A 26,011-nucleotide genomic window follows, 5' to 3' on the forward strand; every position below is an offset into this window, starting at 1 on the left:
ATGTGTTCCTTCAGTTGGCAAATCACAATAGCTGATAATAGATAATCCACTAATAGTTTCAGGGGTTTCTATTTGTGGCCACAAAACAATGTAAATGGCAAATCTACAATTTTGTCAAGCTCATCAGGCTGCTTTGGGTGCAGATATATCCTGATGAATATGTAAGAAACCTAGAAAAAAACACTTTGGGGGAAATTTCAAAGATTACTATTTAGTTGACAAATTGCTGTTGAATCCCCTGCTCTGTTCAGGAATGGGACAATATCTCTCAATACAGCATTAACTCAGAACTGGTTCCAACTCAGATTATTGAATCCCTATGTTGAAATGATAATTTCAAGTCTAAATTTAAAGGAATAGAGGTTAAATGTCTGTATTCACCAATTTGGGTTTTCACTTCAATTGACATATTATTTACTCATGACAAATTCCACATTCACCAGATCTTTTGCTTCCAAAAAATGCAGAGAAAACCACTTGTTAACAGAATAGAAGCAATTAGAGTCAATGAGGCAGGAAGAAGTAGGGGAGTCCAGGACTAGAAGCAAATGATTTGTCAACATAAGTGGACACACAAGCCCTTGTTAAATTTTCTCATGATTTACCCCACACAGAGTTACAAGGAACCAGTGAAAACACTTTTGGCAAACTTTGAAAAATTAAGTTACTGAGAAGGTCACTTGATCTTGTGGATGTATTATGAAAAGAATGAAAGGGGTGTGTGTTCACGTAAAGGTTAGCTGATCCTAGTTCAGTGGCAAAATCAATTAACCCTGAACTGACTCATATTGGGCCAGCAAGACTTAAAGTATCAGAGAGTCAAGAGTTCTTTAAAAGTCACTTAACTGATTTAAAACGCTGAGTTGACTAAGATCTTTTCCTCAGTTACACTGAGCCCTTCTGCAATGCCCTCTTAATATCACATTTTTCAGATAGCTGCTCTGATTACCCCAGCTGAGACTGATTAATTCCTTACTAATCAGAACTCAACACTTTCTTAGAAACAATAATGTTGCCATTATCTTCCTCTATTTTATAGTTATTTGGGTTTTTTTCCTGAGGGCAGGAGCCATGTCATTTTTTTTTTTCATAATGCCTTATGTATAGTAGGCACCTAAACTATTAACTGAACCAATGGCTTCTATTTGCCAGTCATGTGCCATTATGTGGAAAGATCTCTAACCAACCTAATGCAGAGGAAGGATTGGCAAGAATCCAAATTTCTCTTAAATTTTATTTTTAATGTACTTGCCATCCTACTTATATTGTATTGATACTTAGGCTAATCATAAAAATGCTTGATTTTCCAGAGTACACAACTGTCAGAAGGAAGAAAATATACCAGAAAAATGCTATAAGTGACAAGAAGAAATCATTTTGGAATTAAAACTCTTCCCTAGGTACTTTAGGTCACATTCCCTGGGGAAAAGAATGGTGAAGATTTCCATCAAGATTTCATTGGTCTCAGGAACATCTATAAGGGGGTGAAGAACGAAGGATTAGACAGAAAGAGAGATTGAATTGTGATACAGAAACAACAGAGTTCTTGCCAAATACCATGGGGAGCTCAGGGGCTATAATAAACCATCAGAGTTGTTGCAGATGGAAGCAAGGGAGCCCAGGACATTTTGCACAGCATTTAGTCATTGGATGCAGGCTACTTCCAAACGGCAAGTATAGACTTGGGCAAGGAAGCACCCTTAGGCTGAGGACAATGCCCAAAGAAGGACTTGTGTGAAAGTTGTCAGTGGCCAATACTCTAGGGAGCTGAGGAAATGAGTGCCTCAGTCTTAAGTGGGGAATCTAGGTGGTGCACCACAGTATCCCCTACACAAGCTAATCTACAAAGTGATCCACATATATGGCCAGTGAAGTGAATATATATATAAATAAATCAGCACTGCTGTTTAACCAAGAAAGTCAAGTTACAAAGTCATGGACATTTTTTATATTATTTTGGGAGATTATTGAGAAACTGTGGGATCAAAAATGTAACTTCTATCATTTCTTCACCCAACATCTATTTATAGGGGAAATATCACCTTACATAAGTGATTTAGTTAAATGAAATTAAGAATGCCTGGATCCATTGCTTTACCAAAGAGATTGATATGAACAGATACACTCTTTATTCAGATTTGTGACATATTGCTAACACTGGAATAAGGTGAAATAGGGTTATAGTTAGGAATATAGGTCCTAACCAACCTAGAAGTAATGGACAAATTCTTTTTTTTTTTAATTTTTTTTTTAATTTTTTTTTTTTAATTTATTTATGGCTGTGTTGGGTCTTCGTTTCTGTGCGAGGGCTTTCTCTAGTTGTGGCAAGTGGGGTCCACTCTTCATCGCGGTGCACGGGCCTCTCATTATCGCGGCCTCTCTTGTTGCAGAGCACAGGCTGCAGACGCGCAGGCTCAGTAATTGTGGCTCACGGGCCTAGTTGCTCCGCGGCATGTGGGATCTTCCCAGACCAGGGCTCGAACCCATGTCCCCTGCACTGGCAGGCAGACTCTCAACCACTGTGCCACCAGGGAAGCCCCAAGGACAAATTCTTATAAAGGTACAATCTCCCAAGACTGAACCAAAAAGAAATAGAAAATATGAACAGACCAATTACCAGTAATGAAATTGAATCAGTAATTTAAAAACACCCAGCAAACAATAGTCCAGGACCAGATGTCTTCACAGGTGGATTCTACCAAACATTTAGAGAAGAGTTAACACCTACTCTTCTCAAACTATTCCAAAAAATTGCAGAGGAAGGAACACTTGCAAACTCATTCTATGAGGCCAGCATCACCCTGATACCAAAACTAAACAAAGATATCACAAAAGAAGAAAATTACAGGCCAATATCATTGATGAACATAGATGCAAAAATTCTCAATAAAATACTAACAAATTGAATCCAATAATACATTAAAAAGATTATACACCATGAGTAAGTGAGATTTATCCCAGGGATGCAAGGATTTTTCAATATCTGCAAATCAGATCAATGTGACACATTACATTAACAAACTGAAGAATAAAAACCATATGATCATCTCAATAGATGCAGAAGAAAAGTTTTTACAAAATTCAACATCCATTTATGATAAAAACTCTCCAGAAAGTGGGCAGAGAGGGAACATATCTCAACATAATAAAGGCCATATATGACAAACCCACAGCTAACATCGTATTCAATGGTGAAAAGCTGAAAGCATTTCCTCTAAGATCAGAACAAGACAAAGATGCCCACTTTTATTCAACATAGTTTTGGATGACCTAGCCATAGCAATCAGAAGAAATAAAAGGAATCCAAATTGGAAAGGAAACTAAAACTGTCACTGTTTGCAGATGACATGATACTATACATAGAAAAATCCTAAAGATGCCACCAGAAAACTACTAGCACCCATCAATGAATTTGGTAAAGTTATAGGATACAAAAATAATATATAGAAATCTGTTGCATTTTTATAAATTAGCAATGAACTATTGAAAGATAAATGAAGGAAACAATCCCATTTATCATCACATCAAAAAGAATAAAATACCTAGGAATAAACCTACCTAAAGAGGCAAAAGACCTGTACTCCAAAAACTATAAGACATTGAGGAAAGAAATTGAAGATGACACAAACAGATGAAAAGACATACTGTGTTCTTTGATTGGAAGAATCAATATTGTTAAAATGACTATACTACACAAGGCAATCTATTGATTCAATGCAGTTCCTATCAAAATACCAATGGCATTTTTCACTGAGCCAGAATAAATAATTTTAAAATCTGTATGGAAACACAAAAGACCCTGAATAGCCAAAATAATCTTGAAAAAGAACAGAGCTGGAGGAACCATGCTCCCTGACTTCAGCCTATACTACAGAACTATGGTCATCAAAACAGTATGGTACTGGCATAAAAGCAGACACATAGATCAATGGAACAGAATAGACAGCCCAGAAATAAACCCATACATTTATGGTCAATTAATCTATGACAAAGGAGGTAAGAATATACATTGGAGAAAAGATAGTCTCTTCAATATGTGGTGCTGGGAAAACTGGACAGCTACATGTAAAACAATGAAATTAGAACATTATCTAACACCATATACAAAAATAATCAAAATGGATTAAAGACCTAAATGTATGACCTAAAACCATAAAACTTCTAGAGGAAAACATACGCAGAACACTCTGACATAAATCACAGCAATATTTTTTATATCCATCTTCTAAATTAAAAGAAAGAATAGCAAAAATAAACAAATGTGACCTAATTAAACTTAAAAGCTTTTGCACAGCAAAGGAAGCAGTCAACAAAATAAAAAGACAACCTACAGAATGGGAGAAAATATTTGCAAATGATATGACCAACAAGAGATTAATATCCAACATATATATACAGTTCATACAACTTAACATCAAAAAACAAACAACCTGATTTAAAAATTGGCAGAAGAACTGAACAGACATTTTTCCAGATAGGAAATGCAGATGACCAACAGACATATGAAAAGATGCTCAACTTGCTAATCATCAGGGAAATGCAAATCAAAACCACAATGAGATATCACATCACATCTGTCAGAATAACTATCATCAAAAAGTCTACAAATAACAAATGTTGGTGAAGATGTGAGAAAAGGGAACCCTCATATACTGTTGGTGGGAGTGTAAACTGGTGCAGCTGCTGTGGAAAACAGTATGGAGGTTTCTTAAAAAACTAAAAATAGAACTACCATATGACCCAGTAATTCCACTCCTGGGTATACATCCAGAAAAGAAAAACAAGAATACTAATTTGAAAAGATACATACACCTCCCTGTTCATAGCAGCATTGTTTACAACAAATTCACAACTTTTAAAGTTATGTTTCATTTATAGTTATAAAATATTGGCTATATTCCCCATGTTGTACAATATATCCTTGCAGTTTATTTTATACATAATAGATTGTACCTCTTACTCCCCTACCCCTATACTGTCCCTACCCACTTGCCTCTCCCCGCTGGTAACCACTAGTTTGTTCTCTATATCTGTGAATCTGCTTCTTTTTTGTTATATTTGCTATTTTGAAAATAACTATTAGTTTGTTGTATTTTTAGATTCCACAAATAAGTGACATTATACAGTATTTGTCTTTCTCTGTCAGATTTATTTCATTTAGCTTCCCCCACCAAAGCTAGTCCATAAAGTCTAGAAGAGGTAATTGCTACAGACATCAACACAAGTGTTCATTATGGGAGGAATCCTTCTACAATGTATACATATATCAAATCATGATGATGTACACTTTTAGTATCTTATAATTTTCTTTCTTAATTATACCTCAGTAAAGCTGAAAAACTGAAGGGGATATAAAGTCTTTCTCAGACAAACAAAACTGAGAGTATTCATCACCACTAGACCTGTCTTACAAGAAATGTTTGAGTTCTTCATATTGAAATGAAAACACCAAACAGCAACATGAAAGCATAAATCTCACTAACAAAAGTAAAGATATGACAAATGCAGAATAATTTAACACTGTAATGGTGGTGTCTAAATTACTTTTAACCCTAATATAACAGTAAAAAGATAAAAGTTATTAATGGATACACAATATAAAAAGAAGCAAACTTTGACTATAAGAACACAAAATGTGTGGGGGAAGGGAGTAAAAGTATGGAGTTTTTGTCTGTGATTGAAGTTAAGTTATCAGTGTGTAAGAGATGGTTATAACTACAAGATATTTTATGTAAGCCTCAAGCTAACCATGAAGAAAAAACCCTATAGTAGATAAACAAAAGATAAAGAGAAAAGAATCAAAATAATCACTACAAAAATCATCAAATAGTAAAGGAAGACAGCAAGTGGAGAAGAGAAAGCAAAAACAACTGCAAAACAGACATAACAATTAATAAAATGGAAATAGTAAGTCATTACCCACCAGTAATTACTTTAAATGTAAATGGATAAAACTCCCCAATCAAAAGGCATAAAGTGCCTGAATGGATTAAAAACAAGGTCTAGTGATATTCTGTCTACAAGAGGTTCACTTTGGACTTAAAGACATGCATATCTGAAAGTGAAGGGATGAAGAAAGATATTTTATGCAAATAGTAATAAAAGGAAAACAGGAATGGCTATTATATCAGAGAAAATAAACTTTAAGTCAAAAACTGTCTCTAGAGACAAAGAAGGTCATTATATAATGATAAAAGTGTCAATTCAACAGGAAGATATAGCAATTATAAATACATAAGCACCCAACATCAGAGCAGCTAAATACATAAAGCGAATATTGACAAATCTAAAAGGAGAAATTGACAGCTATACAATAATAGTATAGGATCTAAATAACCCACATAAAATAATGGATAGAACACACAGACAGAAGATCAATAAAGAAATAACTAACTTGAACACTGTAGACCGAATGAACCTAACAGACACATATAAAGAACTTTCCAACCCAACAGGAGAAGAATACACATTCTTTTCAAACAAACACAGAACATTATTCAGGAACCTAACAGACATATATAAAGAACTTTCCAACCCAACAGGAGAAGAATACACATTCTTTTCAAACAAACACAGAACATTATTCAGGATAGATCACATTAGTTCACAAAAGCAAGTGTTAACAAATTTAAGATCAAAATCATTCCAAGTACCTTTTCTGACCATAAGGGAATGAAACTATAAATCAATAACATCCAGACAATGGAAAATTTTACAAATATGTGGAAAATAAACAATACACTAGAATGACAATTGGTTCAAAGAACAAATCAAAAGAGAATTTTAGATGTATCTTGAGACAATGAAAATGAAAACATATCAAAGCTTTTGGGATACAGCAAAAGCAGTAATAAGAGGGAAGGAAATAATAAAGATTATAGCAGAATTAAATCAGATAGATAATAGAAACCCAATAGAAAAAAATCAACAAAACTAAAAGTTGATATTTTGAAAAGATAAACAAAATCAACAAACCCTTAGCTATACTCAGAAAAAAGAGAAAATACTCAACTAAATAAAATCAGAAATGAAAGAGGAGATATAACAGACACCTCAGAAATAAAAAGGATCAAGGAACTATTATGAACAATTATACACCAGTGAAGAGGATAACCTAAAAGAAACGGATAAGTTCCTAGCAATATACAACTTACCAAAGCTGAATCAAGAAGAAATAGAGGACTTCCCTGATGGCACAGTGGTTAAGAATCCACCTGCCGATGCAGGGGACATGGGTTCGAGTCCTGGTCCAGGAAGATCTCACATGCCACGGAGCTACTAAGCCTGTGCACTACAACTACTGAGCCTGCGTTCTAGAGTCCGCGAACCACAACTATTGAGCCCACATGCCACAACTACTGAAGCCTGCATGCCTAGAGCCCATGCTCTGCAACAAGAGAAGCCACCACAATGAGAAGCCTGCACACCACAATGAAGAGTAGTCCCCGCTTGCTGCAACTGGAGAAAGCCCGTGCACAGCAATGAAGACCCAATGCAGCCAAAACTAAATAAATAAATAATAAATAAATAAATTTATTTTAAAAAAAAAGAAAGAAAGAAGAAGAAATAGAAAGCCTGAACAGACCAATAACAAGTAAGGAGATTGAATCAGTAATCAGAAATCTTCCAACAAAGAAAAGCCCAGGACCAGATGGTTTCATAGGTGAGTTCTACCAAACATTCAAAGAAGAATTAATACCAAATGTTTTTAAACTCTTCCAAAAAATATAAAAAGACTTCCAAATTCATTTTATGAGACCAGCATCATGCTTATACCAAAACCAAACAAAGATACCACAAGAAAAGAAAACTATGAGCCAACTCCCCTGATGAACATATATGCAAAAATCCACAATAAAATACTAGCAAACTGAATTAAACAGCACATTAAAAGGGTCATAAACCACGACTAAGTGGGATTTAAAACTGGGAAGCAAGGATGGTTTGACATTTGCAAATCAATTGTCCATTGATGGATGAATAACACCACATTAACAAAATGAAAGAAAAAAAGTACATGATCATTTCTTAAGAAAAGCATTTAACAAAGTTAAACACTTTCATGTTTAAAACTCTCAACAATATAGTTATAAAAGGAACTTACCTCAACACAATAGAGGCCACACATGAAAAGCCACACTAACATCACAATCAATAGGGAAATATTGCAAGTTTTTCCTATCAAGATCTGGTACAAGGCAAGGATGCCCATTCTCACCTCTTCTTCTCAACATATTGCTGGAAGTCCTAGCCAGAGCAATTAGACAAGAAAAAAAAGGCATCCTAATCAGAAAGGAAGAAGTAAAAGTATCCCAACTTACAGATGACATAATCATATAGGTAGAAAACTAATAGCTCAACATAAAATGGATAGAAATAATAAATTCAGTAAAGTTGTAGGATAAAAAATCAACATACAAAAACCAGTCACATTTCCATACACAAACAATGAACAATCCAAAAAGAAAATTAAGAAAACAATCTCTTTCACAATAGCAACAAAAATAACAAAATACTTAGGATTAGACTTAACTAAAGAAGTGAAAGATTTGTACACTTAAAATTATAAAACATTGATGAAGGAAATTTTAGAAGACATAGATAAATGGAAAGATATTCCATGCACACAGATCTGAATAATTAATATTGTTAAGTGTCCATACTACCCACTACAGATTTAATGCAATCCCTATCAAAATACCAGTGTCATTCTTTACAGAAATATAAAAATAATTCTAAAATTCATATGGAACCACAAAAAAATTCAAACAGCCAAAGCAAAAGAACAAAGCTGGAGACACCATACTTCCTGATATCCAAATATATTACAAAGCTACAGTAATAAAAACAGTATGGCACTGACATAAAAACAGATATATAGGGCTTCCCTGGTGGCGCAGTGGTTGAAAATCTGCCTGCCAATGCAGGGGACACGGGTTCGAGCCCTGGTCTGGGAAGATCCCACATGCCGTGGAGCAACTAAGCCCGTGAGCCACAACTACTGAACCTGTGCATCCAGAGCCTGTGCTCCACAACAGGAGAGGCTGCGACAGTGAGAGGCCCATGCACCGCGATGAAGAGTGGCCCCTGCTCGCCGCAACTGGAGAAAGCCTTAGCACAGAAACGAAGACCCAACACAGCCAAAAATAAATAAATAAATAAATAAATAAACAAATAAATTAAAAAAAAAAAGTTGAAGCTTTCATATAAAAAAAAAAAAAACACAGATTTATAAACCAGTGGAACAGAATAGAGAGCCCAGAAGTAAATCCACTTCTGTATAGTCAATAGATCTTCAACAAGGGTGTCAAGAAAATACAATGGGGAAATGATAGTCTCTTCAGTAAATGGTGTTTGGAAAACTGAATATCCACATGCAGAACAATGAAATTGGACTCTTATCTCATGCCATATACAAAAGCAAACTTAAAATGGATTAAAGACTTAAGCATAAGACCTGAAACCGTAAAACTGTTAGAAGAAAACATAGGGGGAAAGCTTCTTAACATTGTGTCTGGGCAATGATATTTTGGATATAACACAAAAATCATAGGCAACAAAAGCAAAAAAAGACATGTGTGATTGCATCAAACTGAAAAGCTTCCATACAGCAGAGGAAACCATCAACAAAATGAAAATGCAACATATGTAATGGGAGAAAACATTTACAAACCACATATCTCATAAGGGGTTAATATCCAAATATATAAGGAATTCATACAACTCAATAGCAAAAAAAAAAAAAAAATTTTAATGGACAAAGGACCTGAGAAGACATTTCTCAAAAGAAGACATATAAATGGCCAAGAGGAACATGAAAAAGTGCTCTGTATCTCTAATCATCAGAGAAATGCAAATCAAAACCACAATGTTTTCGTTTATTTACAATGAAAACAAGTGAGAGTTTTCATACCTGTTAGAATGGCTATTAATTGAAAGACAAGAGATAACAAATGTTGGCAAGAATGTAGAGAAAGGGAATCCTTGTACACTATTGATGGGAATGTAAATCGGTACAGCCATTTTGGAAAACAGTATGGATGTTCCTCAAAAAATTAAAAATAGAATTACCTTATGATCCAGCAATCCCACTTCTGAGTATATATCCAAAGGAAAGGAAATCAGTATCTCAGAGAAATGTATGCTCTCCCATGTTCGTTGCAGCATTATTCACAATAGCTAAGATATGGAAATAACCTAAATGTCCATTGATGGGTGAATGCATAAAGCAAAAGTGGTATTTGTATTATACACAATGGAATATTATTCAGCCTTAAAGGGGAAGGAAATCCTGACATTTACAACAACATGCATGAACCTGGAGAACATTATGCTAAGTGATATAAGCCAGACACAGAAAGACAAATATTGCATGATCTCACATATGTGTGGAATCTAAGATAGTCACATTCATAGAAGTAGAGAGTAGAATGGTGGTTGCCAGGGCTTAGGAGAGGGGGAAATGGGGGGATATTGGTCAAAGGGTACAAAGTTTCAGTCATGCAAGATGAACAAGTTCTAAAAATCTAATGTATAGCAATGTGAACACAGTTACCAATACTATATTGTATACTTGAAATTCGCCAAGAGAGTAGATCTTAAGTATTCTCACCATAAAAAGGAAGGAAGGAAGGAAGGGGTAACTATTTGAGGTGATGGATATGTTAATTTACTTGACTGTGGCAATTACTTCACAATGTATACCTGTATCAAAACATACATTGTCATACACCTTAAATATACACAATTTCTATTTGTCAATTATACCTTAATAAAGATGGGGGCAAAAAGATCATGGTGCTATTACATAGAATTACATGTGGAATATAGCTTAGCAGAATGCTTCATATATTCATATATTTAAGGAATCAGTAAATACCAAATAGTATATTTGAAGATATTATAAATTTGAAGAACTATGTTCAACCTTCAGTGAAATATGTTCTATGGAGGAGATCCAAGAAAACCATCTTTTGAAAGGTTATGAAATATCCCAAAGCCTCATGATACTATGAAACAATGGTCAGCCCCTGTTGTCCTAGGGCAACATATTCTTGTATCATAGTTTCATACTTTTTAGCTCACAATTCATCTAAAAGATCTTTTAAAAACTATGTACCTCATCACATATTTTACTTTTTATTATAGGGTTTTGAATTTTGTTTCTAATTATTAGGAAAGAGAAATGTATACATTTCATGAAATAAATGAGGTCTGACTAATTAGAATAAATATTTCATAATATGATTTGATGAACTAGGTTTTAACTCTTATTGAATAAAGTGCAACTGATCTGTGAACACATCTCAGAAACAGCCATTGCCTATGCAAGAATTAGAGTTAATTTCTTGACTCTACAAGACTGGGTTGGAAATTTAGTAAAATACATTTAACTAGTTTGTCATACTTTTCAAAGAAAGCCCCGTACTCGTATCTCTCCCGGTGGGCTTTATCTCTGCACTATCTTTTGGTGGGATAACCACTACTCATATCTTGGTGGCCTTTATAGAAACACCAAAAGGAAAGTGACTTAAATTAAGCTGCCCTGAAGCTGACTCTCCCATTTCTCAAGATTTTCCCATGTATTTTGACTTTCTGTGTTTAACTCAGCCCATTACTGAGAGTCTTCTTCTTTCAGTGAACCTCTTTCAATCTGGGGGAAAATGGAAGGATGATAATTTCCCGTATGGTCAACGAACAGAAAGCACTATCTGTGTATTTATAGCCTGTTTGAACAGGACAGAGAGAGAAAAAAAAAAAAAAACAGAGGGGATGGAGATTTTTTTTAAGTGCTATAACTGCTCCATAAGATCACCAGTTCTTGGGTTGTAGAGGAAATTTTGACAGAATATGAAACTTAATTGATTTAATTGAAACTTATCAAAAGATTATGCAGGTAACTTTAAAACTGTTAGGCAACATTCACACCCACCAATTCTCCTAAACCAATATCCTGAAAAGAGCTGAGATTTACCTTTCCATTATCATGAAGTAAATGTCACAGAATTCTTGAGCTAGAAGCTTTTTGAAAATACCTAACTCACTACTTCATTTTCAGGTGCCAAGAAAATATGAAAATATGAGAAGTTTTTAACATATCTTTTAAAAATACATTATCATTGTATTATCATTGCAAATAAATGAAAACAAATGATATATAGTGCAGCAAGTAAATAGGACATAAAAGAAGACTCTCTTCTGATGCACTCTTCCTGCTGAGGTAGATATTAAGGGTATTTTTTTCCACAGCCAGGTTGCAAACTGCTTGTACAGCAGAAACTTTTTGTTTAAAAAAATGCTAGACACAGTATTTACTGTAAAAGATACCTGTGATGTGATAGGATTTTGTTATCTAATTAGATGAAATTATTAAAATTCTAGGGAGTCTATGAGTAGTTTAATTAAACTGCTAATGGAGGGATATTCTAAATGACAGAATCATAGAATAGTAGACTTCGAAAGGACCTTTGAGATCATATAATCTGAGCCTTCAACTGACATGTAACAAAGCTTAGAGACAGAAAAGTTAAATAATTTGTCCCAGGTAAAAGAGTGGCAGTGCTTGAAGTACAGCTTCTGATCATTCTGAGTGTCATGTTCTCCAACCATAAAATAAATATAATTTATTTATATGTTATCTGGCCTACTCACCTCATTGGTTGGTTGTGAAGTTTAAAATGAAGTAATATAGATGAATGCACTATTTTAAAGTTACCTAAACATTGCAATGAAATGTAAGGCAGTATTATTTGAGAAGTAGCATGGTATCCTGTAAAGAGAACCTGAATTTAAGACCTAGTTTAACAATTTATAGGATTCACATCTCTGAGCCTGAACTTCTTTATCTTCAAAAGAGAGGAAATAATGAACTACTCTGCCGACCTTATATAGTTACAAGGATTAAATGAGGTAGATAATATATGGTGAAGATCATAGTAAACTGTAAAGTGCTATGACAGCAAAACCCAAATATAACTAATGTTCCACGTGGCCCAGTTTATGCAGAGTATTATAAAGAAACAGCAGTCCCACAAAAAATACACACATGCATACATGCCCACACATATACACGTGCAGATACACTTGTTATTGTCTGGTTGTTGTTTTTTATTCTATTTTAGCCATCCTAGTAGATAAGAGGTGTTATCTCATTGTGGTTTTGATTTGCATTTCCCTAATAACTAATGATATTGAGCATCTTTTCATGTGTTTATTGATAATTTGTATGTCATTTGGAGAAATGTCTATACAATTCCTTTCCTCATTTATAATTGGATTATTTGCCTTTTATTGTTAGTTGTAGAAGTACTTTTTATACACTGAATACAAATTCCTTATCAGAGATATGATTTGCAAATACATTCTCCCATTTCATTGGTTGTCTTTTTACTTTCTTGATGGTGTCTTTTTTAAATTTTTTTTTTTATTTTTTATACAGCAGGTTCTTATTGGTTATCTGTTTTATACATATTAGTGTATATATTGTCAATCCCAATCTCTCAATTCATCCCACCACCACCACCACCACCCCCACTTTCCCCCCTTGGTGTCCATACATTTGTTCTCAACATCTGTGTCTCTATTTCTGCCTTGCAAACCGATTCATCTGTACCATTTTTCTAGATTCCACATACGTGCGTTAACATACGATGTTTGTTTTTCTCTTCCTGACTTACTTCACTCTGTATGACAGTCTCTAGGTCCATCCACATCTCTACAAATGACCCAATTTCATTCCTTTTTATGGCTGAGTAATACTCCATTGTATATATGTACCACATCTTCTTTATCCATTTGTCTCATTTGAAGCACAAAAGTTTTTAATTTTGATGAAGTCCCATTTACCTGGTGTTTTTCCTTCTGTAGCTTGTGCTTTTAGTGTCTTCTTTTTAAATTTTGCACTCATTCAAATATATGTACACAATACAGAGGTTTAAAACTAATCCAGGGATCACGGACTATCTACTCCAAAGTTAACCTAGCCACACTGGATCTTAGCTGTACATAAGGGACAGATCAGAACTCTGAACTATGCAAATCATTGATTTCTATGTTCTTCCACCATCCCACCCCTCTGCTCCCACCCTACTCCACCCTTAGTTTTTGCCAAAGTTCCTTTTGGAAGAGTCCAACAGTATCACAGCTGAACTAGAAGGAAAAAGGCTACAAGGCCTTTAAGGCTTGTAGCTAAAAGGCTACAAAGGCTAAAAGGCCAAGATATGTTGGGAGATCAGTATGTTCTCAATGATCAGATGTCTTTGTGGCACATCTTCAGCTAAAAAGTTCAGTATAAAAAGTATGGATTCAGAAGAGGCAGAATTGGGTAACAACAAAACTATTTTTCTCTTCCTGTATGGGTTCCAAAATTGTAAAAAGAAATGACAACTAAAGGCCTGAAAGAAGAGTCAGAAAAGCATAGAAAGTAAATACAAGAACTCAAAAATACGTAGTGGTCTATGCTCATTTTGTGAAGGAGCCAATCGCTCTGCATAACTCAGAGGGTATCACTGGGTACTACCAGCCAGTACCTCTCTTCCAAAGTAGGTGCAGCTTAGCACTACATCCACCTAAAGGGAGATTGGAGTCATCTTAGAATTCTGACTACAGCAAAATGGGACCAAACTAAATTAGAAAGTTTTCGTCCCAAATCCCTTATTATAGAAAAGATTATTTGATTGGTCCAAGCTAGTCAAGTTACCACCTCTGCTCCAATCAAAGTGGCCAGCATCGTGTAGCACAAACATGGCTCCTCCTGTAAGGAAAGCTGAAAACATGTCTAAGATGAGATCACTTTTATGGCAGTTTCACTACCTAGGGAGAAGAACAGTGGTAGTCTATCAGGTTACATAATCTCTGGGCAAGTCCACAGTCTTTACAGTTGATGTATTTTTTAATGAGTCTGTCCTGTTTAGAATCAGTGAGGCTTTTCTAACTTCTATACACACACACACACACACACACACACACACGCACACGCACACACACACACACACAAAATAATTCCCACAGACCAGTTAAATTACCACTACAATTATGAGATTTAAATACGTTTTTACAAATACATATCTATGTTAAGGTCTTTCTCCAAATATAGTGAATTCTCCCATAACACAAAATAACCCCAAATTCTGAGGGTTTTTTGTGTTGTAAAGTTATACTTCACTTAACTTTTCAAGCGAATAGTTTCAAATTACATTTTCAACTGGGAGCATGGATCAGTGGTTAAAAACAGGAAGTTTGATGAGTAAACTTGAAACCAGTGAAAATACAGAAGATAATGAGGGAAATTCAAAAAACCTGAAATTGTCCACAGATGTGATAGCTATGGAGCGGTTCCTAAGATTTCCCACATGAACCTGGTAGTGGAAATCATGACTGCAATATCCTGTCAAACAAGTAGTAAATCAACAGAAAGCAATCATAGGCTGTTCTCACATGTGAATTTAAAGTGTTTTCCTTAGTATTTTGGAGATTTAATAAAGTTTTGGTGACCTTTATTCAAGAAATCCTGGAATAATCATTGTCTGAGACCATGACACTAGCAGAATTCTTTAAGAACCAATTATGCAAATTTTAAGGAAGAGCACCAGAATTCAATGAAAAAGCACAATCAAAAAAGCTAACTGGAAATTGCTTGAAGTTTCCCTCAAAGGCAGTTTTAGAACCCCCTGAGAAAGTGAAGCCTTTATACTAGTAGAAACTGGAGTGAAAGAGAGGAAGGCAAGTGAAAAAGCATCATGTCAAATAACTCATTCCTATGGCTCAAAAAGCTTAAACAATGGTTTGGGAGAATGAAGTCAATTTTTTTTTAACCTTGCATTGGAATTAAAACACCAATATGAATAATTTGGCCATTTCCTTGGTCTTCGCTTGCTATATTTATAATGGTGTATTTGATGGTAAAATGATAAGTAAGTAAATTTTCCCTGAGTTACTGGCATATGTTCAAATCTAAGACACACGAATGGAGGGGGTGACGATCATGGCCTGAGCCATTGCAAACCCTGAATGCTCAAGCAATTTCTGCAAAGTTCACCAAAAGCACACTTCCTCAGCTACTTCTCCTGATTTTCCAAATGTGTCCAAGGGGCCAATTAACATTCTATATTAGGCTTAAAAATGTGTTTTAAATACTCTTCTTATTTGACAAATACATGATGAAATGGAAGTTTTTCAACCACATAGTCGTTAGCTCTCTTAACTAGAAGAAAGGCCTGGTAAGGGATAAACCACTATTTCCCATCTTAAAAAAACTTTTTAAAATCATCCTAAATTTGGCTGTTCAAAGACCTTCCTGGATTCCATCAAGTTCTCACTTATGATTTAAGCTTATAAAACAAATGGCTTCTGGAAGAGTAGGATATGACTATTATATCTTAGCCAAGACAAGCCTACTTGTCCCAGTGTTACTGAGTGATCTGGAAAACCTCAGCATTTTCTGAGGTCTTACTTTACTCTTGCATCAGACCCTAGAGAAGTTCTGTCACCCTAGGAAGACTGAGAAGTTCTTTCACAAACTGTGGTACATCAATTAACAGGCTTTTATTGAGTACCATTTGTATACTCAGCACTTATGTTCCCAAAATCTAGACCCCCTCTGTGTACTTAGGCTGCTTTATCTCTGTTTGTGTCAAAGTGACTGCCTTTACAGAGTGACAAGAGGGATACCAGGATCCCATCAGGCTGCTTGACACATACCGAGATTTGAGGTGCTCCTGTGATGACTAAGAGCTAACCTTTTCAGGACATTGTCATTTCCTCTCTTCACCACATCTCATTCTTTCCAGGGTATTTCCTTTATTTTCAGATACAGGGCAGTTTGCCAGCATATCTTCTGTCATGGGATATTAATCATTATACTATGCCAAGAATTAGAATGGGATAGCATGGCGACTGCTTTCAAAACTCCCTCACTCTGTCAGCATAACCCTAGTTTCGCTACCTTTTGCATTTCATACTTTTCTGACCCAATCAGAAAATAACGACTTTTTGTTCCCCAAATGAACCTGACTTTCTTTTTACTTCTTCTCTTCCTTATTATTATTCCTCTTCTCTCTTTCTCCTCTCATAAACTGTGGTTCTGTTGTCTAAAATACTTTTGCTTTCACAAGTGGGTCTGTATGTCAAAGTTTCATTATTTTCATTAAGCCAAAATGTACTGAGTGCCCACTAGACTAGCTACTTCAAAAAATAGCTACAGTAACTAGACACAGTCTCAAAGAGCTATGGTCTCAGGGAGGGGGGAGTAGGAAAGTGTAAATTAATAAATAAATAACCACTAAAATGGGGAGTAAGTTGAGGATGAGAAGTGCAAAGTCTTTTTTGGGTCAGGGGAGAGAAGTTCCAAGTGTTTGGGTGATCAGGGAAAGCATCATGGTAGAAACAGATGTGGTGGACAGAGTCTGGTTAGATATCATTACAGGCCCAGCAGGAAAGGCAACAGAATAGAAAAGTTAGAGGCATGCAGCCCGTGTGTAAAAATTGTGACATATAAGTCTGTGAAAATAACTTGGACCATATGTTTTCCTATTTCATTTTCTGGGAAATAATGAAGCAGCAAAGGTTTCTGAGCAGAGGAGTGGCCTCATCTGAGGAAGCCTGGGGAAGGTCAACCAACCAGCAGTATTGTTGGGGGGCAGGGGTGAATCCAAATGTCCAGGCAGGAGCCAGAGTCATGTAGGAGCCCCACCAATTGTCTAGACAAGAAGAAATATAGGTCTGAACTGAGGAGGCAACAACAGAAGGAAGGAAAGAGAAAAAACAACATGTGATGAACACCTGCATGTCAAGAACTGCATGAAGTACCTTGACAAGTATTATTCCATTTAATGGAAAAGAAAAATGGGAATGAGAGATAGAACCAGGGCAAGGGGAAAGAATGAGATTACTGTTTATTAATAAGTAAGTAGAAAATGTGCAGCTCTTTTCCAGTCCTCTCAATTGGCCATGTAGGGGATGTTATTTTCGTCATTTTCTAGATAAGGATACCAAGATTCCATGAGCTTAAGTAATTTTCTCAAGGCCAAAAGGGTAGGAAGTAACAAAACCATGATGTGAACCCAGACTTATCTGAGTCCAAAACAGATGCTCTTCCCACCCTGTGTACCACAAAGCCTATAGAATCTTCAATACACAAGAATTTATTAGGCATGGAGCATGAGAAATGAGAAGGAAGGAAAGAAGGAAGGAAGGAAGAGAGGGAGGGAGAGAGGGAGGGAGAAAGGGAGGGAGGAAGAAAGAATGAGGGAGGGAGGAAGAAAGAATGAGGGAGGGAGGAAGGAGTTTTGAAAGATGACTCATTAATAGTGGTATCATTAATAAAAACAAAATAAAAACAATCTGAGTTTGGAGTTTAGTGAGTATAAGTTAATAACCTTAGTTTTAAATATGCTGAGTTTGAAATCCTGGCTGATTGTCTAAGTAAGAATATCCTAACAACAGTTGGAAATTGCTAGGTTTTGGGAATCATAAGGAGAGAGATCTTGAGATGAAGGGAAAAGAGATTGAAGGGATTCATGTGTAAAGCAATGTGAGAGGATGAGGCGTTACCTGAGGCAAAGAATGTGGAGAAAAGAATATCTTCATTATGGAGCAGGAGGAGGAAGAAAGAGCAGCTAGTGAAGGAGGTGAAAGAAGAGTTCTCAGAAAGAATAAAGAACCCAGCAGACTACAGTATCACAGAGGACATAGGAGCGGAAAATCCCGAGAAGGGAAATTCCTGCAGAGAGGACAAGGAGGAAGAGGACTGAGAAATGCTTATTAGATTTGTTGCATATGAAATATCTGATGACCTTCCAGAAGGTGGTTTCATAGAGGGCTAGAGGTGGAAGCCATATTACAAGGGGTTAAGAAGTGAATGCATGAGTACGAAGTGAAAGCAGAATTTGTACTCTTTTAGAAATTTGGTGGTGAAAGGAAGAGAGATAAGTAGTAGCTTGCTCGAATAGCAGAGTCAGAGGACGGTTAGTTTAGTATAGGAAGGGCCCTCACCATATTTGTGGCAGAGGAAAAAAGATTAAGAGGGGAAAAAAGATGGTACCTAAAGGATGGAGCAAAAGCAAGAAGAAGGGAGGAGTAACACACTCAGAGCAGTGTTCTTGGCAAGAAAAAGAACAAGCTACCTTCTTCTGATGTAGAAAAAGGGAACAGAGGTTACCCTCCAGGAGATATTGAGAGAGTTCATATGGACTGACCTCATTCTCAATAAAACATAAGACAAATAGCTAAATAAGACACAGGAAAAGAGGCTCTCTGCTGCAAGTTTGGAGTCCCATATTTTAAAAGAAAGAGAAATGTTTACATAGGTCAGAAAATGGAAATTCAGTTTTGAAAAGTTACCAGACTTCAACAATTTCTTCAGCTACTCTCTATAGCATTTATTCCATTTTTCCAGAATCTAAACTGTTATTCTCTAAAAAGTACATATATCTCCCTTGGACTGCATGGTTATAATTTGGACAATGAAGAGAGCCTTTTCGGTTGTCAGAAATGAAGCAACTCTGTCCTCTCTTCTGTGTTCTCTTGAGGAGAAGGTTCAAGATATTTACTTCAGTAAATTTGGGGAAAGTAAGTACTGCTCTCAATGTTTATTTTCAAAGGCTATCAATTATATGGTGATTTTGATCCGTCTACCTGTAACAAATGCCATCTATTAGCAAAACATTGTATTTTACATGGATTAGCAACAGAGACTTTCAAATAAACTCAGTTACTAGAGCTATCTTCCTAGCCCTTTCCATTCTCATGTTTAATCACTAAGAGCTCACATTCACTGACCTGGTACTCCATGTTGGTTCATGATGTACATGAATGTATCATTTAATCCTTGTAATAAACTTATAGTGTATTACTATTATTCCCATTTTGCATATAAATAAGTATTAAGCCATTTTCCCAAGTTCTCAGAGATAATAATGGTAGAACCAGCGTCAGTCCTGGTCTGACTTAAAAGCTCGTGCATCTGAAGATTAAATTGTACCACCTCGCAATTCAGTTGCATATTTCTATAGATACAGTTTTTTCTTCTTCTCTAACTTCTTCGGTTATCTGAGAAGTCTCCTTTCTGCCTCCCTCCTCACCACGAGAGTCTAGTATCCTTGGAAGAGAGCCTAGAATATTGTACCTCTTCAAAATGTATGGAAGCAAATTGAAACAAATTAAAATCAACTTTAAAATAATTAATCATTGGGTTTTCCATCACAACTGCTTTGTTTCCACTATACTTCCTACATTCACAACCCCTCCTCCCACATTGGAGTCAAGAGAATATCCAAGTGTGGGAATGTGAATATTATTGTGAAAATAACCCTGTAAAACAGCTTCTCTAAATAAGACTCTGCTTAAGTCAAGTGTGTGAACGCATAGAAGATGAAGAGGGCCTTCTCATCACCAATTACCCGGGAAGATTTGAGCTGAGGATTTCACTCCCTTAGAGCTGATGTTCACGTGTTCATTTAACAGCTATTCGTGGAGCACCTTCTATTTGCTTAAGCCAGTTCCTGCCCTTTATGAGTTCTCAGACAAGAGGAGAGACATCAGGTATCCTACAATTGTAGAACAGACTGGTAATGCCAGAACAGAGGTGGGGAGGATGGCCAAACAACAGCTTGACACTTTTTTTGTCATTAATTATATGTATTTCAAGCTAACTTCTCAATATGGGCTCATTTCCTGTTTGCATCAACATGAAGCCTCAAATGAAACCACACAGTGTATTTCATTTCAAAATGAAACTCATGACACAGCTAAGCAGTGAATCATCCTCAGAAGCCATGAAATTTCAATCCCAGTGTTTTAAAAACTGGTTGGGTCTTTTCCATCAGTAAGCTGCACTGTGTGTTTCTAGACCTGAACTTCTTTATCACCCATTTTAATTTAGATGATGATTGTCAAAATAGCTCATCTTTGTGTTACAGTGATAAAATCTGCAACTTCTCTACATCACTAAAAATGAATTTGGAACAGAGGAAATAAAGTGAGGAAACTATTTTCCTTACAGACCTAGATAATGGAGGAAATTAGAGATCTGATAATAATTTTTCCACAGAGACTATCCTCACAGCCTAAACTTGTATTATTATTTTCACTTTATTGGGTGCCCTTCAGAATTCTGTAAGTTAACAAAAGGCTGTATCTTTTCACTTTGGAAAGTCAGTCAATGAAAACAAACAAACAAACAAAACCAGCTAGGACATCTTACAGTGAAGAGTAGAAAGAACAGACCCGGGTAAATAACACAGTTCTGTATTGGTGAGGATGCTTCCTAAACCGTAGGTGATGTCACAGCTGCTTGTCTATTTCCCACCCTCCGCTTGAAAAAAACAAAAACAAAAACAAAAACAAAAAACAAAAAACCTCAGTGATTCCTCAGGGTTAGAACACAGGTCAGGGTGAACCAACCACCCAGAAAGGTCCTTTAGATTGTAGCCTCACCCTTACACACCAAAACAAACCCACGTAATGCAAAAGGAGAGGGAGACGAAAGTATATGTCAGTAATGCAGAAACAAATTCACCTTGACCTCGACTTTTAGCTGATTTTCAAAAAGTATTCTTGTGCATCCCAGAGCACACCAAATCTTACATGTGATCGTGCATCATCTCAACCTCCATACTCCTCCTCTTCACCCGTTATCACTACCTCACATGTGCACCTGCACGTCCATTTCAGCCCTACCACACTAAGGGTATGTGACGAATGCACAGACAAGTGAGTCAGAAATTGTAAAACCCTCACAGAGGCCAGCCCCAAGGCTGCAGATCTCAGGCAAGCCACGTGATGGTTTCCAATGGCACTGACATGCACCAAGACAAGAAGTTTCATTAATGTAGTGCTCACTGGAAAATCCTAATGAATCACCAACTATATGACAAACAAGGAAATTGATAGCCCATATCCAACCTTGTTACTCTGTGTGATGGAGAGGTGACAGTGAACTAGAAAGAAGTATGTGGATTTCACAACCCCTGATTGTTTGGTTTGGTCAAATTCAAGGCCCTTCCTAAATACTTAGCTAGAAAGGTAAGTGATACACAGAACCACTTCCGTTGTGACACATCTTCCTCTTTCACCCTTACCAATTTTAGTGCACACCCAGATCAAATCCTGGTCTTTCCTTCTCTCTTTACAATGGAGTCACATCTTGCTCCAGGGTTAGGTGGCTCAGCCCATAAAGTGAAAATCTCATGTAATTCAAATTACCCTTGAAAATACCTAAAGTCCCCTACAGCATTCAGTGTCCTCAGTAGGTGATCTTATCAGTTCTCTAATGTTCCTCTAGGGCTTTTGATTAATTTTCAGTGCCTACATTGAGCATGTCAATAAATCCTTCACCACCCACTTACCAAGTTCCTTGAAAATCTGTTTCATGTCTTTATTATTGGTCAGGGAAGCACTTAAAATTATTCAATACAATCTTTCCATGGATTTCTACCCAAGATATTGACTATTTCAGGCTTGATTGAATATGCTGCCTGCGTAGAATGAACATATAACCACACCACTACCCATCCCAACCTTTACCCGACCTTTTTGTCTCCCCACCTCTATACTGTCCCTTCTCTCCTTCCCTCCCTCCTTTTATTTCCACAAAGTTCCGTTCAGATAAATCAATTGCTCCTATCAGGAAAATCTTCTATAATGAGTAAATGTTCTCAAGAAACATTTATAAACCCATTTGCCTGACATTCTTCCACCAAAACTATTACTTTGTATTGCTCTCATATACTCATTCATTCATTCATCCATTCCACAAAGATTCACTATGAACCAACTATAATACATACCAGACACCATTCCAAGCACGGGGCTTACATCAGTGTTCACAACAAAGTCCCTGCTCTCAAGGAACTCACTTTCCAGTGGGGTAGACAGTAAGTAGGCATATCCCTAAGACACTGTCAGGCAGGACTGAGTGCTAAAAAGGGGGCATCAGGTAGTCAGATAAGGCTTCTGAAAAAGGTCTTTGACCAAAGACCTAAGTAAGCAGGGAGACAAGCCATGTGGATATCTGCAGAAACAGTGTTAAGGACAGAGGGGAGCAACAAGTGTAAAGGTTTTAAAAGAGCATGGGATTGGAGTTTTCCAGAAGCGACCAGGAAACTTCCAGGATGGATGAAGCCGAAAGCTCAGAGGGGAGAGTAGTATGAGACAGCTTTGAGAGTTGGCCAGAATCCAGAAGGATTTTGTCTTTTATCTGTGGATGTTATGCGAGGCCCTGATCCATGGATCTTTTCGTAGGAGGTAGCATGACCTGACTGAGGTGTTTTTAGAAGGATTTCTCTAGCTGATCTGTGGAGAGTCATGGGGAGGGACCTGTAGAGGGGGAAAGACAGGAAACTGGTAGGCTCCTCCAACCTCCTAGCATTAGCCTAGTGTCTCAAATTAGTGTTTCTCAGTATTTGCCTTTCCTGTCAGGAAAAACAAGTGAGAAAAGTTTTCTAGTTAAGTGGTTTTTGGTTTTCTACCAAACTACGCAACTTTCACACAATCCTTCTCTCCTGCTCTCTAGGTCTGACTCTCTGCCGTGAAGTCGGCTTCAAACCTGCCCTGAGGGCAAAGCTCCCTGGTGCATGGGCCCCTTCAGGGCCCTGGAAGCCACATAGATTCACCCAATACCACCCTCTTAATAATATAGGGTTCTACCTTTTCACTTTCTTTTTCACACAGAGATTGACAGCTTTATCAAAAAACATAATAGCTTGAAATTAAAAATTCAATGTTAGTTCCTGAAAAACATAAGTATTTCTACTAATAAAGTAATGTACATTTAATACAGACAGAAAATTTGCCTCTGAAGCACTGCCTATGTGTATAGTAGTTTTTAGTGCCATGGAAAATCTGTGAATGTAACACATTGAATTTTGAATCCATAAGAAGTAATTCTTTAACTTTACCTGAGACATATTTAGAGGCAAATAGTAAGGCTTTTTTAATTAAGTAAAGAAAGGGGACACCTGATTTAGTACAAAATACAACATATAGTGCAAATTATTATCACTGAACTCCCCATTTCTCACATATGTGTGTATATACACACACATATACACATAGAGGTACAGATTTATATAAATTTTTATCAAATTTAAACCTTCTGGCAACCCTATCACTTAGCTCCTCTCACTGCCATCACAACCCTTTTCTGATTATTGAGTGGCAGTCAGCTGCCTGAGTCTATTGCCTGCTGGTGTCATGCCAAGGAAAGTAGACTTGATTCTTTAGGCCATGTGGGTCCATTGACTATCTCAGAGAACAGAAATAATATAATTTTTCAATGTTCATTTATTCAAACATTTGTTGTACACCAACTATGCAGCAGGCACTGGGCTAGGCAATGGTGGGACGACCACGAATAAGACATAGCCTGTGCCCTTATAGTCCAGTGTGACTGCCACATGGAGAGCAGCTGGTAGGGAGCCAAGTCTATGGACAGAAAGACAATAGCAGCCTTTTGTAACAGTCTAAGAAGAAAATGGCGAAGCTAAAAGAAACTCAAGGGACATGTCAGAGAAAGAATCAACTGGATTCTGTCAGCCATTTTACTGTCCAGTTTTCCTTCCTTACCAACTCTCAGGTAATTCCCTCCAGGATTTTCCCTATAAATGTTTATAACACTTCCAAACTCTGAGAGCTGTACCAGAGTACCGTGCTTTATTTGCTTAAAAATAAGTAGAATAAACATTGCCAGTGAGTTTAGTCGAGGATTTGAGTATCTGGGTGTTATGGTAATAAAGAAGAGGAAACTCATCCAGAAAAGGTATGAAAAATAAAGGTCTGCTTTATAAAGCAATGAGGATGAAATAAAAGTACTAAAGTCCTTATTAAATAGACACCATTCATCACTCTCAATAACGTACTACAATACTTTCCAGTACTTCAATAGAAAAAGAAAGGCCTAAGTTTTGGCACCATCTGAAATCTGGCAGGCATAACATTTAGCTAGTCTATAAAGCTGTCTTTCTCCTGGGATGTCCTCAAAAGACAATGCAGACTGCCTCAGAGCCACATTTTAAAACAAATAGTCCATGTCAGGGGGAAGAAGCCTTGAAGTGCTATTTTGTTTGCTTTTCAGAATCAAGTGAATAGAACAGGATTAGGCTAGAGACACCAGATTTCCCCAGATTATCATCTGAGACATTTAGCCACAAATAGATGAAATCTAGTTGTGACTGATGAGCCCTTTGGCAGGGAGCAATCGTCTCCTTCCAAGTATATCTTTCAAGTGAAAAGCCTTGACACATTTTGTTCCTTAAAATGGTTGATCTCTCTCAGTCTGGCAGCTAGTTTACCGAGGTCCTAAGCCAAGCGCTAAAGTGAAGGCAGTGGTTACTATGTACACATTTCCATGTCCAACCACATAATCCTGATTTTCTGATCTTTGCTGATAAGCGGCTGTGAATAAAAAGAGAAATGGTGATAGACTCAGAAAAGTGAGCTCTCAACTGCCTGTTTGTTGGCATTATTGTTTCAGTTATCTATCAGCATAACAAACCATCCTGAAAAACAGTGAGCGGCATAAAACAACAAACATGCTATTATGTTGCTGCATTCTGGTGCTCGGGAACTTTAACAGAACATAGAGGGATGACTCGTTTCTGTTCAATAATGTCTGGGGCCTCAGCTACGATGACTCCAAAGGCTGTGAGGTGACTCAAAAGGCATGGCTGGAATAGCAGGGACGAGAGAATCCACTTTCATTATGGTTTCTTTAATCAAATATCTGGCCCTTGGCCTGGGATTGGTGAAGGACAAGCACAGCCGGGGCTGTTGACCAGAGTGCCTACATGTGGCCTCTCCATCTTGGCCGTCTCAAGATAATCAGAATTACAGTGTGATGGCTCAGGACTCAAAGGACAAGTATTCCACTAAGCAAGTAGGAAGCTGCATGGCCTTTTGTGACCCAGCTTCAGAGGTCAGCTAGCGTCACTTCCAATGTGCTCTGGTGGTCAAAGCAGTCACAAGCCTACCAGATTCAAGTGGAGGAGACATAGACCCCACCTCCTGATGGGAGGAA

General features: G+C 36.8%; 1 protein-coding gene across 6 annotated transcripts in view; it reads right to left on the reverse strand.

The window, feature by feature from the left end:
• The window catches only part of NFKBIZ (NFKB inhibitor zeta), a 290,471-nt gene that overhangs the window by 185,047 nt on the left and 79,413 nt on the right, over positions 1 to 26,011 (reverse strand). Inside the window, exon 14 of one of the 6 annotated variants that reach the window (XR_014263086.1) lies at positions 2,190 to 8,247. The exons of 4 other annotated variants lie outside the window; for them this stretch is intronic. The gene's annotated coding sequence lies outside the window, so the exon portion shown is untranslated. Of the gene's footprint in view, positions 1 to 2,189; positions 8,248 to 13,306; positions 25,390 to 26,011 lie in introns of those variants that run through there. One more of the 6 variants, XR_014263087.1, reaches the window with a different exon arrangement.

Source organism: Balaenoptera physalus (genome assembly GCF_965194825.1).
Source record: "Balaenoptera physalus genome assembly, chromosome: 4".
NCBI lineage: Eukaryota > Metazoa > Chordata > Mammalia > Artiodactyla > Balaenopteridae > Balaenoptera > Balaenoptera physalus.